This window comes from Bubalus bubalis, chromosome 12 (assembly GCF_019923935.1).
Source record: "Bubalus bubalis isolate 160015118507 breed Murrah chromosome 12, NDDB_SH_1, whole genome shotgun sequence".
In the NCBI taxonomy this organism is placed as follows: Eukaryota; Metazoa; Chordata; class Mammalia; order Artiodactyla; family Bovidae; genus Bubalus; species Bubalus bubalis.
The window spans coordinates 15,343,833-15,362,148 of record NC_059168.1 but is presented as its reverse complement, the minus strand read 5'-3'; the positions used below and the strand labels follow the sequence as shown (position 1 = coordinate 15,362,148).

Sequence of the window (18,316 nt, the reverse complement as noted above, 5' to 3'; positions counted from 1 at the left end):
CTATAGCTGCTGCTCAGAAATGCATCAGAAATAGAGGGGGGAAAAAAAGAAAGTACTCTGTCCTTTTTTAAGTCGTGTTCCGTGGCTTCAGTTTAAACTTTAGGTATCCAAATAAGTCTTGGCAAAAAAAAACAGAAGCCCAATCCCAAACCCAAACCCCCCAAGAGGGTAATGGCCTTCATCTTGCATTAAGCTATCAAAGCTTGGAGTGACTGTTCAGAAATTTAGTCAACCTACTTTTTTTTTTTTTTTTGAGAGAAAAAGCAAATGTAAAAAGATTGAAAGTCATCTAATATACACTTTCATACATGCATTATATATTTTAAAAGCCAGTACACCCTTAATATTATAACAAAGGGCAATCAAAAAGAAACCACCTGTTTATCTCCTATTAGCTAGGATGCATTTACTTCGGGTTTTGGGTTGTGTTTTTTTTTTTTAATATGGACCATTTTTAAAGTCCTTATTTAATTTGTTACAATATTGTGGCTGTTTTATGTTTTTGATTTGGGGCCATGAAGCATGTGGCATCATAGCTCCCTGATCAGGGATCAAACCTACACCCCCTGCATTGGATGGCAAAGTCTTACCACTGGACTGCCATGGAAGTCCCATGAATGCATGTACTTTGAATCACCAGACTTGTGGCCAAGCAGAGTTTTAAAGTTAGCAGGGCTATTGGTCACGGGCAAGGTGAATGGATTTTATCACAGGCAAGGTCCCCTGGGAGTTTAGATGTTATATGTCATAAAATTTATGACTTAAATTTTAATAACATCATAGGCCTACAGACATGATTCCTTCAGACCCTTCTTTATTTGTACCATTTATTTACACCAGCCTTTTGGTATCAGCCCTCTTTGACTTAAACTCTCTGTCCTGAGGCAGATCATAATACTAAACCTCCCATACAATTCAACCCAGGATTCAGTCTACAAGCAATTACAAATTAGATGAAGAATACACACCAGAGGAGGCTCAAACATGCAGCAACCAATGACCGAGACCTAAAAACCCTGAAACCTCCTAATTTTCTATAAAAGAGAAAAGATACTTTTCCTATTTTCCTATAATTCCTATTAGTTATAGCAAATAATGATAAGAAATAACTGTCAAGTGTCAGAATACCAGGCTAACAAATTTTCTGAGTTGAGACGGATTCTTTAAAAAAGGAAAAAAAGGAAAGAAAAACGCAGCCAGCTCCTGAGGTGACCCTGGGGTGAGTTACTCGAGCTTGGCCTCTGCACCTACACAAGTCCCAGTGCAGGAGGAGGGCAGTAGCTGCTTTTCTAAAATGGTCCCCAAGGGCTCTTTCCATATTAGGCTTCTAGAAGTCAAAGTCAAAAAGCTATGCACTTCGAGAGTTCAGGAGTCTAATTTATCCGTGCCTTCCTGGCCAACATGATCATCGGGTCCCTCCTCAGCCACGCTTATTTATGGAACGTCTCAGGAATGGAAATGGGCTCCACCCAGAGACAGCAGAAGTGGTCACAAGCGGGAGAGGACGGGGCTTTCAAAGCTGAGCCTCTGCCAGAGATCACCCCCACCCCCAGGCACTTTCATGTACACATTCTCTTCATGCTTTCAATTAGAAACATGTCTCGGTTTAACATCTGAGAATGATTTCCGCTTCTCCCTCCCAAGGTGTAGTGCAAAGGTCTCCTAATCTCTCAGGAAGGCTGCACAGAGTGGCTGACAAAAGCTGGCACCTAGGTCGAAGCCAAGCACAGAAATCTCCCCCAAAACACCTACAATAGCCAACAAGGGGCTGTCTGGAGGATGAGTTAGAAGTATAAAGGGTAGCCTTGTTTGTTTTTTTTTTTAACTCTTCAAATTTTGCATATGAAAGGATGAGGGGAGCAGAGAAAAAATAATAAAAGAAAAAAAAACGACAACAAAACTTTAAACTTACACCAAAAAAGGACTTTATGTAATAGTAGTTATATATATATATATATACAATACTATCCTTTCACAGTAAGTTTTGAGAGACAATAAGGAGACTGATTAGACGATTTTCTCTTCTACCCTCCCCATTTGGGCTTCAGCAGTAGCCTCCTGGAGCAGATAGGTAGGGCTGGCTTACACTGCGGGGTTGGGGGTGGGGGAGGCAGAGCGGGTAAGGGAACAGATTCCCCAGGGGCCAAGACAAGCCCCTCCCCGACCTGAAAAGCAAAACTGACATCCTGCAGCCACACTTGAGCGAGCCATTTTCCCCCCACATTTGGGCTTCGTGCAGTAGTGGCTCCCACGTGTCACTTCTCAATGTGTGACGCCTGGACAAGCCGCAGTATCATCTGGAAACATTTTAGAAATGCGTATTTGGCCGGCCCCTGGCCTGCTGAATCCCAAACCAGAGCCCAGCCACCTGCCTGCCTGCCGGGTGCTGCACAAACTAGCGGCCTTCCACCAACACCTTTTTTGAGAATTTACATTTTTGTCACTGCAAGTTTGTGTTTTTGCACTACAGTGGCTTACTGAATTCTTACCCTCATAGCTGTGTCTGTTTTATGTCGCCCTTCTGTTTTTAATGCAAAAAATTTAAAAAATTTTCCATGTGACTAAATTCTCAAGATAATTATCAGTCCCTTTCAAAAATGTATACATTTGTCACTACTTCATGGTCAGTGTAAAAATTTGTAGGCATTTATGAGAAAACTTATTTTTTTTAATTCAAGGATGGTTGACTTACAGTGTTACATCAGTTTCAGGTGTCAGCACAGACAGTATGTTTACAGATTACACTCTAATGTATCCTTGTTGCTTCTCTATTTCATACACACTAGTTTGTATCAGAGAAGGCAATGGCACCCCACTCCAGTACTCTTGCCTGGAAAATCTCATGGATGGAGGAGCCTGATGGGCTGCAGTCCATGGGGTCGCAAAGAGTTGGATATGAGTGAGTGACTTCACTTTCACTTTTCACTTTCATGCATTGGAGAAGGAAATGGCAACCCACTCCAGTGTTCTTGCCTGGAGAATCCCAGGGACAGCGGAGCCTGGTGGGCTGCCGTCTATAGGGTCGCACAGAGTCGGACACGACTGAAGCGACTTAGCAGTAGCAGCAATTTGTATCTGCTAAACGCATACCCCTAATTTGTCCCTCCCTCCTCCTCTCTCCCCTCTGGTAGTCACTAGTTCTCTGTGTCGCTATTTCCGGAGAAAACTGTTATTCTAACTGAGGTATTGCACTATGTGGAGTATTTTAAATCTTACAGAAGTTCTTTAAAAATGTTACCCATCAGTCATCCTGCATTTGCCCAGCCCAGCTGTGGCTCCACACAATGAGCGAACACTATGGAGATCTTATCTCGGGTGGGGCAGTGGTTCTCAGGCACAGCAGAATCACCCGGGGAGCTCAAAACCCAGGTGTGACTCCAGGCTGATTGAATCCCAATCTCTGGGGAAAGGGGCTCACCGGTCACTTCCGTTTTTCGGTTTTTTAACTCCCTAGGTGATGGCAACGTGCAGCCAAACTGGAGAACCGTCAGTGAGGGAATAAAATCCTACCAGACTTGTTGATCATCTTCCCAAAATGTCGCTCTTTGAATTTTTTCTCCTTCATTTAAAAATTTTCAACATATTCTAGCTGCCCAGGAGATACACTCAAGGCCTCATCTGGACCCCATCACCCCCCGCCCCTGGTCCACCCCTGCAAAAGCTCACCCTTTCCTGCCTCTGTACATAGGGTGCCCTGTCCTGAAATACGGGCCAGCCCCTCAAGTGCTTATTCACCTGAAACATCCTGCTTCTCCGTGAAGTCCTTTCCAAATGCCCACTCACCCTGACCTCCTGAGCCATTTTCATCATTCACTTCACATCTCACCTGTATGGTCACATGTATTAATCATCTTTTAACAAAGCTCTTTTATTTCCCAACTAGAATGTCAACTATGAGGTCAGATAATTGGCTAAGACAGAACTTTTTGTACCCAAGGACAGAAGCCTGAACCTCATCTTGGTTGACTGACCAATGTCAAAGTAGATCCACCTCTTTCCAAGAATCCTGGGACTTCAGGACATCTATAAAAGGAAGATAATAAGTGGGTTCATAATAACATCTACAACCCTGGATGTGGTTTACCAGTTATTCAGTCAGTCTCCAAGCTTTCAAAGTCAAAGTGAAGTCGCTCAGTCGTGTCCGACTCTTTGCAACCCCATAGACTATAGCCTACCAGACTCCTGTGTTCATGGGATATTCCAGGCAATAGTACTGGAGTGGATTGCCATTTTTTTCTCCAGGGGATCTTCCCAACCCAGGGCTCGAACCCAGGTCTCCTGCATTGTAGACAGACGCTTTACTGTCTGAACCACCAGGGAAGTCCAAGCTTTCAAAGATGTTTTTAAATCAAAATTAATATCTAAGTATACTTTGCTCACATATATGGCTTGCAGTGGCATTTAGCAATATGTATATTAAACAATTACAGAAGCTCAGATTCAATGCATTCTAGAAAAACTCTGAACGGGAGGAACCCTCTGAAACTGGTCATGAACTCACAAGAGAAGAACATCACAAAGGGCTGATAGGAGCTGTGATAAGGTACTAAACCTCCAGTTCAAAAGTGCATTAAGAGAATTAGCCTAAGACATTCAGGTGCAGTAGGAAAAAAGCTTCTGAAAGCTTTTTTTGTGAAAAGGAATTAGAAGTGGGGGAAGCCCACAATTTATTAAGTAGATAATCCAATAAAAGGACTTCTGCTCGAGATAAGCACAGTGAATTAACCTCTACCACATCTCCCATTCCAAACACAGAACAATCATTTTTAAAGACTTTTTTTTTTAGATTAAAGAAACAGACTTCCACAGCTGGGCATGATGGAATAACTGTTACCAAACAAGCCTTTTTGCCATGACAGCTAGAAAACTGGATGAAAGATATAAGACAACTGTTGTCAGATACCAGACAACTGGCAAGAGAAGACTGAATCCTAAGAGAAGGGGATCAAGAGGGGAGCCCTAGGATCACCATAACCGCCTTGCAGGAGGCACTCGGTCGATCACTATGCAGCAAGGATCACCATGCACAGTGTGATAAAGGCTGAGTGGCTGGGATCTCCAGGCAGAGTCCTGGACAGGAGAGATCTGCAGAGAGTCCTGGAGTCTTCACCTGATACTGAGCTGCACAGGCATAGAGTGCAACCACCCAGGATCTGTACGCTGCAGATTCCCAGTCCTGGCCTACCAGAGTCAGGACATTCAGTACAGACCCCAGAATCAACTCCCTTTAAAAGTAAAACCTCAATACCAAAATCAGACAGGAATTGTACACAGACACAAAGACTCAAAACAAAAATGAAAACTCACACACAAATCACAGTTAAGAACATATAGATGCACAATTCCTTTAAAAAAAATTAGTAAATCTAATACAACACTATTTCCAAACCAAATTAATTCAAGAAATATAAGGATGATTTTAATGTCAGCCACTCTTTCCACGGAATTCCCCACGTTAAAAAATTAAATGAGAACTTGTCTCAGTGAACGCAAAAATCTTCCAATGAAATTCATCACTTATTCATAATAACAAACAAAAACTGGTAAGACAACTAGGAATACAAAAGGATTTCGTTGTTCTGGTAAACAGTACCTACAGCAAATCCCGCATACCAAAGAGGATACCAAAACCTACAGCAAATATTATGTGCAAACTGTAGAAACATTCCTATTAAAGCTGGAAACAAGACTAACTGCCCACAATAGCCTCTATAGTTGATGTTACATTATAAGTCCCATGGCAAAACAAGGAAAAAGAACAAAAGGTCTAAAATGAAGAAACCATGTGACATTATTTCAGTTTATCTAAGTGGTTATGTACATAATCAAGAAATTCTACAAACTATAATAGCAGAAAAGAATGTGGTACTTGTTCAAAGAGAGAAAAACAGATCAATGAAATTTAACAGAAAGCTTAGAAACAGACTCAAATATAAATGGAGGCTTGAAACATGACAGAGGAGATATAACAACCCTGTAAAAAAATGGACGAAATAAACGGTGTTGAAAAAGAAAGAGCCACACATCTAAAAGAACCAAAAACTAGATCCCTACCGAACACAGGAGTGTGCATTCTGGTGCGTTCCAAGGCCTTCAGTTGCGTTCAACTCTGTGCGACCCCATGGACTGTAGCCCGCCAGGCCCTTCTGTCCATTGGATTCTCCAGGCAAGAATACTGGAGTGGGTTGCCATGCCCTCTTCCAGGAGATCTTCCCGACCCAGGGATCAAACCCAAAGTTCTTCTGTCTCCTGCATTGGCAGGCAGGTTCCTTACCACTAGCACCACCTGGGAAGCCCATGCATTCTAGATCTATAAAACTTAAGAGAAAACGTGACAGAATATCTTCATGATTTGGGGTAAAGAGGAATTTCTCAAATGTGAAAACAGTAAGTAAAAATTGAAAGGGATTGATGAGCTTGACTGTATTAAAACTTAAAAGACACCATACAAAACACTGAAGCACAAATGACAAAAAGAAGACCCTCGCAATATATTTAACAAAGGACTAATAATCAGATATAGCAAGAATTCCTAAAAATAGATAGGAAAAACAAAGTAAAAAATGGACAAAGGATGTGAGCTGGCTATTCACAGATGGTGAAATGTAAAATACATGTGAAAAGATACACAACCTCTCCAGTTATCAGAGAACTGCAGATCAAAACAACACTGAGATGCAATTCCACCCTCAAGAGACTGGCAGTAAGTCTGTTAGCACCAAGTGTTCGCAAAGATACGGGAAATGGAAACTCATATACTGTTCACGGAGGTGTATGGGATACTCACCTCTGTGAGAAGCAGTATGGCAACGTTCAGTAAGGTTATGATGTGCAAACCTTAATACCTAGCAATTTCCCTTCTAGACTGTCATGGGCTCAAGCAGACATATACACCAACTATAGTAGGAAAATAGTGACAGGGACAGATGAACTGATAAACTGTGGTATATTCATGTATGGAATTGTTTACAGCAGTTAAAATCACGATCTAGATCTATATGCCAAGCAACATAGATGAACCTTGTGAAAATATGTTGACCGAAGAGAGTAATTATAAAATGCTACTCTGTAGTACTATTCTTTACATGATACTATACTACTGTCCATGTAATTTTTAAAGACATAAATCACTACTCCTTGTTTTTAAGGATACAAAAGCATTAAAATATGTATTGGATTCCCACTAAATTCATAACCATGACACCTCAGGGAAGGATGCGGAACAATTCCAGAGAAGGAAATACGTCACTTTATTGGAATTTTTTCTTTAAAAAATAAAAAGATGGGGGACTTCCCTGGTGGTCCAGCAGTGAAGGCTTTGCTTTCCAGTGCAGGGGATGCAGGTTGAATTCCTGCTCAGGGGGCTAAGATCCCACATGTCTCATGGCCAAAACATCAAAACATAAAATAGAAGCAATACTGTAACAAATTCAATAAAGACTTTAAAATTGGCCCACATTATTAAAAAAAAAAGATGTATAGAAAATATGACAACGGGTATTAGCTGTGGGCAGTAGATACACAGATGCTAACTACTGTATCCTTTTTACTTTCCTGAATACAAAATTTTTTCAAAATCAAAATAATTTTTTTTAAAAAATAAGCCAACAAAAGGCAATTGAGAATTGAAGACAGTTAAAACCTGATTCTTAATCATGGGGTGAAAGGGTGATCACAGGGATGAGGTTGCTCAAAGTGGCAAAAACTGCCAACATCAAAATGCTGTGCTCTGCTCAGTCATGTCTGACTCTTTGCGACCCCCTGGACTGTAGCCCACCAGGCTCCTCTGTCCATGGAATTTTCCAGGCAAGAATACTAGAGTGTGTTGCCATTTCCTACTCCAGGGGATCTTCCTGACCCAGGGATCAAACCGGAGTCTCTTGCATCTCCTGCTTGACAGGTGGACTCTACCACTAAGCCACCTGGGAAGCCCAACATGACAATAATGAACTCGGTGTGCACACAGTGGGCTTGCAGGAAGCCCACATCAAGACCTGGTGAGAAGAATGGACAATAAAATCCTACACCACTGTGGCCCAGAGATGGTCTTAGGAAACCACTCATCTTTTGAAACAAATCCTCAATTTTTGCTCCAAACAGTAAATCCTCTCAGATTTCTTCCACATTTGAATCCTACTCTAGTTTAACAAGCTGATCCTAATGTTCTTTAAAAGGTTAGTGACTGTATTTTTAGGACGTGTCCCATGCCCTGAAGCTCAGGCTCTATTGCTCTTAATTCTAAAAAAGTAACTCTTAGTTATATTTAAAACCTGTCCCAGCCCACACAGGGCAAACAGAGGGAATCTCTGCCCCTTGCCTAACTCCAAGCAAGTTACAGCATGTCGACTGCATGTGTCCCAGGGAGAAATGTAAGTCTAACTGTGTCTTCTGTGATCAGAGACAGCAGGTGAGAAACTGCTTTGCTGCGTGTGCGTCTTCACAGTAATTCCCAGCTGCCCTTTGAAGTCATTCAATAACACTAAGTGATATCAGATCACAAGACTCATAGCATGAGGTCACACATTTTCGTCTGCCCTCACTCTGTATGCCCCTTGTGCCAAACTTAGATAAAATGCTGTACTTTCATTGTGAATATCTCTGGGTCAGCTTCCTCCAAAATCCCTAAGGAGCAAAAAACAACAGTATAAACCCCAACACCTTTTCTATCCAGCCTTGTGAAATAATGAAGAGTTCCACAAAATCACATGCTCTACATAGGCGAATCAAGCGCCAAGACGTTTACTAACTCGTTGGTTTGGAAGAGCTCTATGAAAAACCTCAGGGGTGTGCGTGCTTTCGGAGCACCCTGCTCTTCAATCAGGATCTCTCCCCAGCCTTTCTACGCCGTTTGCTTTTCTAATCTACTCTCAAGTGACAATTTAACCAAGCAGATAGTCAGATGGTTGAGCACAGCACAAATTACGTGGAATATATGAGGCCCAAAGGTTGTGTGAAGACTCTCAGGGCCGTATGAGCACTTTACTTACTGCCTTTACGTCAAGGAGTGAGCCCTCGTCTGCCTAATTCCCCGGGAGCTGTATTCTGGAGGGTGGAGGTTCTGGAAGCCTGAGTTCAGCAGGAGAAGCTTGTTACCATGGGATTTAATTTAAAATAGATGGTCAGCCGAGGCCAAGCACACTCCTCCTGATGCCATCAATAACTGTGAAATCACTCATAGAGTGTAATAATTAAGTCATAAGTTACATAATGAAAAAACCACCAGTAATTTTTATGGGTTCTGTTTCTGGTCTTATTACTGCTGTTTTATGAAGTTTTGTTGTTGTTGTTTTTTAAGTCAGTGAAAAAGAAAACAAAGCTAAAGATCTACAAGTTTTTATGACGTAAATATTTAATTGAAAATAGCAAAAGAAAAATGAGGAAAAAGCAGAAAATTTTCAGAAAATGGTATTATATAGGAAGAATTAACAAAAGCTGTCTTTAACAAATTAAGACCAAAATTGAAAAGGTGAAAAAAGGCCAGAAATAGACAATTGAGACAAAAGAAAATACAATTAGTAAGTAAGCCTGTGGTATACTATCCAAATTAAGGCAGTCATCAAAAGAAATGCCAACCAAAACAAGGAGGTACAATATTATGGCTACTTTGTATTTTTTTTAAAAAGACATGTAGAATATTAATACAAAGTGTAATAAAGGGTAGTAAAATGATACAAGCCTTTTAGAAAGCACTTCAACAATATGTTCCAGGCTATTTCAGTAGATTCATTTCTAGAAATTTACCCTAAGAAAATAGTTTAAAAAAGAAAATAACTATACACACACTTATGCCCAGCTGTCCACAGCAGTGTTATTTATACCAATGAAAAATGCAAAAGCAGCATATAGATTGAGTAAAGGATGGTATTATACAGCCTTTCAAAATTAGAATTATAAAGTGATATTGTAAGTTTTTAAATGTCATTATTAAAATGTATTGAAAACACAAGGTTATTTTGCTATTCAGTCATTAGTTAAGCATCTTCTCTGATAATAGTATAATTTTATTTTGTGTACTAACACTAGTACAGATGTATAATAGACACATGGCTTCCCCAGTGGCTTTGACAGTAAGGAATCCACCTGCAAATGCAGGAGACACAGGAGGCGTGGGTTCAGTCCCTGAGTTGGGAAGATCCCCTGGAGAAGGAAATGGCAACCCACTCCAGTACTCTTGCCTGGGAAATCCCATGGACAGAGGAGCCTGGCGGGCTACAGTCCATGGGGTCTCAAAGAGTCGGACATGACTGAGTAACAACACAGAACATGACAAACAAGTTCCTGACAAATCTTGGGTTTTACAAACTAAACTATTATGCACATGTAAAGTATAATTATAAATGACATTGTCATAATTCATTATAGCAAGGCCATAAATTTCTAAATAATAAATCTTTGATCTGTTTTAATACCATAATATCTTTCTCCATTCATTATTCAAACATTGAGCCCCTCCCCCTTACATACTAACACTGTGCCAAGAAGTGTGGATTAAAAGATGGAGAAAACAAATTTCCTGCTCTCACGGAGATCAGAGTCCAGTATGGAAGACAGACAAGTGTGTGTGTGTGTGTGTGTGTGTGTGTGTGTGTGTACATAAAACTTCACCATACAGTTATATGTTGGAATAATAAAGATATGGAAGAATGAGAAATGAAGGGCCCTAAGTGAGAAATCTGGAGAAGGAAACGGCAACCCACTCCATATTCTTGCCTGGAGAATCCCATGAACAGAGGAGCCTGGCAGGCCATGGTCCACAGGGTTTCAGAGAGTCGGACACGACTGAAGCAACTAAGCAAGCAAGTGGGAAATCAACCAATACTTTCAAAATTATATTCAAGGGACCAAAAAGGATACAGACAATTCTCAGGACAGGACAAACCTGTCCCCTTGAGGAGATGTAAAATCCACCTACTGATGGAAGCCGGCAGTAGGGTGACGTGAAGCCGGACTCAACGTCGCACAGACCTGAGTCTGAACCTCTCCCTGCCTCCCCAGCTGGGTGCCCTGGGGTCAGTTCCAAGTCTGACCTGTGCTTCAGACCCTCACTCAGTGAAGTCCTGAGTGACAGTTCTGGACTCCAGGTTACACCAGGCACCATCACACGCCCCATGACTAGAACTGTAGATAAGAAAACACTATCTCTGCCCAGTGGAACTCACAGCCCAGCCAGCGGACCAACAGAAACAGTGATGATAATTATAACAAACATTTCAGAAAGGGAAGAATAAATACTGTGCAGCAGGGACCTATCCCTAGGGGATTCAGGGTATTAGGAAAGACCTCACTGAGATCATGAACTTACTATCAGATCTGAAAGCTGAGAGAAATAAATAACTCATTTGCCCAATCCCAGAGTATGGGGACAAATGCTAGTGGTGAAACCTGCCACAAGCCATCAAGAAGCAAAATGCAACTCGACTCTACTGATTCCAGAATGACTCTTCATAAGAGATGGGGTTCAGGGGAGGGGGAAGGAATTAACATATATTCTTTAATACATGTGTCCAGAACGCTGACCTAGTATGATTTAATGTAACCGGCAGAGACATCACCCTATAAAACAGGAACAGAAACACTGATGTCCATCATCACCACTGTAACTTAACACTGTTCTGGATGCTCTGGTCAACTCAGTACTAGCATAGCTGCACCAAGCCAGCTCCTACACTGCCGAGGCGGTGTCCACGGTACAGACTATCTATAAAGCAATCAGCCATATTTAAGATTAAACCCTGAGAACACTCATGCTATTTATATTTCATCATTACTAATCCAGGAAAGTTTCTATTCAAATCTGTCCACTGCAGTATTACAATCAATACAGTGGTTAAAAAAAAGAGAGCGAGAAAGAAAAGAAATAACCCACCTGTAAAAACAAAGAAGAGACAAAAATCATGAAATGTGATTAAGTCATCAAAAACAATGTCCTAAAAACTTTTTAATGACTTGGGATAACGCTTATGAAGTAATGCCAAGATTAAAAAAAAAATAAATAACCCTCCACTCTCTCTAGAACACACTCCAGTCAGCCTTGCACCTCTGCCTGTCCACCAAGTCACAGTCACTAGCAAGCTCCTGGCTGCCAGTCCCATGGCCTTCTCCCTTCTCCCCAAGAGCATCGATGGACCAATCCCTCCTCCCTCACTACCTTCTTCCCTGCCTGAGACATCACCCCACCAGCCTCTGCCAACCTAACTATCAACCTTCACAGTGCCCCTCCGGCTCCTCGTTCCCTTTCTGATCTCTCCATGTTGACATTTCCCAGGGCTTTCTTGGTCCTTGGGCCCTTCTTCTGATGACCTCATTCAGTCATGTGGCTCTGATTTCCATTTAAACTGGGCCCTAATTTAGACCTCATGCCCTGTCCTTCTATCTGAACTCCAGATTTCCACGTCCAACTACCTCCTCAACAGCTCCAAATGGATGTCTAACAGATGCTCAAATTTAGCACATCTTGATTCCTGCCCGTCTCTACTGAACCCATACAGCACAACCAGCTCCTCCTCAGCACTCATCTCATTCATAGAAACCACCGTAGAGGGAGGTGATATCCACTGTAGAGGAAGGTGATGTATGTATAATTATGACTGATTTGCGTTGTTGCATGCCAGAAACCAACACAACGCTGTAAAACTGCTTTCCTCCAACTAAAAATAAATCCAAAAACAATTATGTACCAATCTAAATGGGAAAAGAATTTTTAAAAGAATAGATACATGTATATGTACAACTGAATCATCTTGCTGTACACCTGAATCTATCACAACATTGTTAATCAACTACCCCAAAACAAAAGAAAAACAAAAAAGGGCACCACCATTTGCCAAGTACATTAGTTTTCTAGGGCTGCTACAATGAAGCACGACAAACTACATGTTTTAGACAACACAGAGTCACTGGTCAGAAGTCTGAAATAGAGCTGTTGGAGGCACTGGTCCTTTCCGAGGGCTGTCTGGTTGCTTTCTCCCAGCTTCTAGTGGCCTTGGGCATCCCTGGCTCCCAGAAGCTGTTTTTGCACGTCTTCCTTCAATGCATGTCTCACCATCTGCCCTCAAACCCTTCTCCCAGCCACCTTGTCCCCTGCAATCTATTCTCACCAGGGCAACCAGAGGAATCCTGTCGAATCAAGTCAGATCACATCCCTCCTCTGCTCCAAACCCTCCGAAGGCTTCCATCTCACTCAGTGAAACGCAAAGCTTTTATTTTCACGGTCACTCCCTCACCTTGCACACCATACTCCTGTCACACTGGCTTCCTTGCTCACCCCTGGGCAGACAGTGCCTGCTCCCACCACAGAGCTCTTGCATCCGCCTGTAACATGCTTCCCCAGATATTCACAGGCTCCCTTTCTCACATCACTCAGCCTCCCTATGACTATCTGCCCCAAACAACAGTGTATAGGCCTCGATTAGTCTGCTTCATTTTTCTTCAAAGCACTTATCCCTAACCCTATATTATTTATCTATTCACTATTTCCCACTAAAATATCAGCTCCACAGGAAAGAAGACCATTTCGGTAGCTGCTTTTTCCCTTGGACCTAAAATAATGTCTGACTCAAAGAAGATAATAACTTAATCTCTAGTCTAACTCAAAGAAGATAAGAACTAACTGCAGAATGAATGAACATGTGAAGGCAGGCTGGAAGAAAAATATATTTAAATGCTAACGTGAATTACAATCCTAGGAGTGGTAAAATTGTAAGTGATTATTTATACCATATTATACTTTCCATATTTGCTACAATGGCCTTCACAGCATGGCAAATATCAATACTTTATCAATAAAAAAATGTTAATTCAGTTAATGGCTAATTTAAACATACTTAACATTTTTAAGGGGTATAAATCCTACAATCTAAACAATCCATGAGATGGAGTACCATATACTAGATTTTATGATAACTGTATGATACTGAAACATACATTATTTTTACTTTGAAACTTATTCTTAACAAACTTGGTAGTGATTGGGTAATATGTCTAGCATTATTATTTACATGTTTAACCTGTTTGAAAAGCTTTTTATTTTCATCAACCAAAAATGCTGAGAAGCTTTTTTGAAAATCAGAGAAATATTAAAAATAAAATTAAATTAAAAAAAAGAAAATCAGAGAAATAAAAAACCAAGATTTATAAGGCCTAAACGACTGCCAAGTTGAGAATCATGTATCTGAAATTTGGATTAAAATAAAAGTAAAAAAGACTAAGACAGAAAACATAACTTTACTCTGATTAGGAAGCTAGAAGTAAAGAGCCCACTAAAGTCAAGCAGCCCATACCAAGCCCAGTTCAGACACTGGCTAGCTATGTGCCCCTGAGTATATCTCCATTACCTTTTTTTGCAGCTCAGTTTTCCCATCTGTAAAATGGGAGTGATTTTTTTTTTTTAAGAGGGTTTCTGATGGATTAACTAAATGCACACACACAAAGCACTGGGACGGGGCCTGCTTCAGAGGAGCATTCGACAGGTGTCCGCTACTATTATTATTCTGCGCATCAAATTCATCCCACACATGCCCCAAAATAGCCTTTAAGGAAGCTTCTGAAAAGCAGGTCACATCTATATCTGGGATAGAATTTTATTTCTACCATTGGAATTTTAAATTTATGCAAGACAGCCTTTCACACTGAACCAAACAAAATAAGTTACCTTTTTCCCCTTTCTTTCCCACATTTAATCATCCAGAATAAAGCTGTGGGAGGCAAAAAGTGATAGAGCATCAATCTAAAATAAAATATTACATGGTTGTTACCATTCTCAAGACTCATATTTCCAAACAAATTTTCTTAACTGAAAAAAGAATAATAGCTACATAAGTGAGACAGAGCCTTTAAAAATTATTTATTTTGACAGCATTCCTTTAGGTAAATTAAGAGTATTATGTGACCAAGGATGGGAACACCCTGGAAGAGATACAAACCAGGCCATGCCAAAGGCTCTCCTTGCTAAAATAAAAATACTTGTAAATGTCACTGATGCCTGAGCATCACTGTAGAACACAAACATTCAGTGGACTGTGGACAGGGCCCCAGCTACAGGGATCACAATGATTAGGCTCTAAAACCCCAAATGGGAGCAACAGTTGACGCCTCGCTGTGAAATACCAGGCCATGCCTCTAAATGGAAGGAAGAAGCAAAGCAGATGAGGCTATTTGCAAACACTTAGCCCTATGGCTACTAGTTCTATTATTGTGAAACGTGATACAACCATTTTCAGAATTGAAGCTGAAATAGAGCTATGGACATCAAGGACCCATCAGCAAGCAGTTGAAAGGAACAAGCAAAGCTCTGTTCTCAAAACTTGAATACACAAAATTAAAATTGTTTAAATAGCATTTCTCATTTCCGACATCCTTCAGAATAGAGCGATTATTTTAGTAAATGTTGTGAATATAAAATGCTCCTTTTAGTGATATACTGGGCCTACCTTCCACATGCATTTAAATTGTTTTGTTTTTTTTTTAACTGAATCGCTGTAAGTAGCTTCCTTAACAGCTGATCACCTCAGAACTGAAATGTATAATCAGCAAACAAAGAGAAATTTACATAATTATTAGGACAGAAATCAACAAGAATGATCTTTCTGTTAAAGCTGTCGACTTTAAAATAAACCATTTCCATCTAAATCACAATGCCAAAAGTGTTAAATAATGGATGATGTTCATAGGGTGTTACTCTTTCCAACTTAATGTTTTGTATTTTCCAAGAAAATAAACCATAAATTTAAAAACCATAAAATAAGTTTTCTAAGACTTAGTCCAAGTAATTATTTTTATGTTTCAAAATATGCCATGAATATCCAACTTATTTTAGGAGTAATTTTATTTGTTTCTGTTTTCTTACAAAGTAGAAGCACTAAATTTCCTGCTAGTCAATTCTGGAAAAACATAATTAAGAGAAAGAAAATAAAGAAACTTTACACAATTCTGGAAGTAGAGATTTTAATCTCAAAGTGTGAAAAACACAATCATGAATGTCTCACAACTGCCCATTTAACAGACTGATTATACAGTCACTATTCTCAAGCCACAATCCCCTAAAGATCATGTATTCCTAGTACCCATTTTTATTCTTAGACTTCTTCCCGTTATTTGTCATCACCAGTTCATACCACAATTAGGGGTAGGCTTCTGTGGAGTTAGAATGAGAAAGAGAAAATGTTTGTGTTCTACAGTGATGCTCAGGCATCAGTGACATTTACAAGTGTTTTTTGGTGATAGATACTTTCTAAAAATAGTCCCAAATCTTTTCCTTCCTATCAGCACATGCTGCTTCTCCCATCTAAAGGTGACTCTTATGTCTCTCCTTGTTGAGTATGAGGCTAGGTCTATGACTTGTTGTTTCAGTCACTGAGTCAAGTCCGACTCTTTGTGATCCCATGGACTGTAGCCCACCAGGCTCCTCTGTCCATGGGTTCCCCAGGCAAGGATAATGGAATGGGGTGCTCTTTTCCTCCTCCAGGAAATCTTCCCAAGCCAGGGATCGAACATGAGTCTCCGGCATTGCAGACAGATTCTTTGCAGCTGAGCCACCTGGGAAGCCAGGGTCTATAACTATTCTACCAAAAAATGCAGACGTGCCCTACTGAGAACCTCCCAGCCCAGGCTTGAAAAGGCCCGCAAGCAATACTTCCTCCCTCTTGAAACCCAGCTGCCATGTCATGGGGAAGTCCAAGCAACCAAGGAAAGAGGCCCACATGGAAGAGAACTGAGGCTCTCAACCAACAGCCCCTGCTAAGCTGTCAACCAACAGCAAGCATCATCTTGCCAGCCGTGGGAGTGTTCCAGCTGATGCCATGTGGTATGGAGACAGGCTGTCCCTACTGAGCCCTGCCAAATTGCAAAATCATGAGTAAATAAATGATGGTGTTTGTTTTAAGCCACTGAGTATTAGGATAATTTGTCTCAGAGGCATAGATAGAAATAGAAACAATCTTCCTGAAGAAGAGTCATTATCTCTCATCCCAGGGCTTCTGCTAATTCTATCATGCTAAATTATCCTGCATTAAGCACTTCAAATCTGTGGTTGTATAATCAAGTCTTCAAAATAAAAATGAGCATAGTTGTGACTAACAGCCTCCTGAAGCCTATGAGGAAGGGAGAAGACCCAGCACAGGCCTCTGCATCTATGCATTCCCAAGTACTGAAGATGATCAAAGACAACAACAGCTTTCTCCAGTGATTTCCTGGCAAAGTTACCAGTGCAGAAAAACACTCATCTTTGATAACTGTAGCCACAACTGAATACTATTCTACAAATTTTATGTTATATATACTTTACCACAATATTTAAAATAATGTAATGCACACACACAAGGACTTTCCTGGTGGCTCAAACGGTAAAGCGTTTGTCTACAATGCAGGAGACCTGGGTTCCATCCCTGGGTCGGGAAGATCCGCTGGAGAAGGAAATGGCACCCCACTCCAGTATTCTTGCCTGGAAAATCCCATGGACAGAGGAGCCAGGTAGGCTGCAGTCCATGGGGTCGCAAAGAGTCGGACACGACCGAGCAACTTCACTTTCACTTTAAGCGCACACACACACACACACACACACACACACACACACACACACACACCACTGTATACTTGTAAGTGGGAGAATTAGATGATATGTGAATTAAATCTCAATACGGCACTTCCATACAGTCCTCCACACGCAGTCCAGCTCATCTTTGACCAGCTCTATCTTATAAAGGCTTTTCTGTGTTAAAATGTGCCTGCGCACAGCTTTCATTCATCAACTCCCCTTTCCACAGTATTGAAGAAAGCTCCACCGTCCCGCCTGTGACTTCTCTTCTCCTGAATCAAGCTACCCATCCCCGCAGCTCCTCATGTCGGCTCTGTGTTCCCTCCATCATCCAGCTGCACAGCTCTGAGTATATTACAGCAGCTCCTGGTACTGCAGAAGAGCATGCACTTTGGAGTCAGAACGCCTAGGTTTAAATCTGAGTTCCATCACTTACTAGCCACGATAAGCTTCAATTTCAACATATGAAAAGTGCAGACGGGGAAAGAAGTCTCATCTTTGGGAAGGAATGAGACAGGGATTGAAGGCAGGGACTGAGATGACAATCACCTGAACTCAAAAACGACACTTGGGAATTTAGTTAGTATGGTCAACATACTGTTTCTCAGTATGTCTTTCTGCATTTAACAAGCCACCATTTCTTTGTTTAACCACACTCTTGCCCCCTCTGCCAAGCACGTGTAGTTAATTCAAGCTCATTAAATGCACGAATGATGCAACTTCATAGAACAGACCCAACCTCAACATTAAGCAAGCAGCAACAGGGTCTGGAACCCAGGAAGCCCA

General features: G+C 41.0%; 1 protein-coding gene across 8 annotated transcripts in view; it reads right to left on the bottom strand.

The window, feature by feature from the left end:
* The window catches only part of LTBP1 (latent transforming growth factor beta binding protein 1), a 458,940-nt gene that overhangs the window by 407,811 nt on the left and 32,813 nt on the right, over positions 1-18,316 (bottom strand). The gene's annotated exons all lie outside the window — the stretch shown is intronic.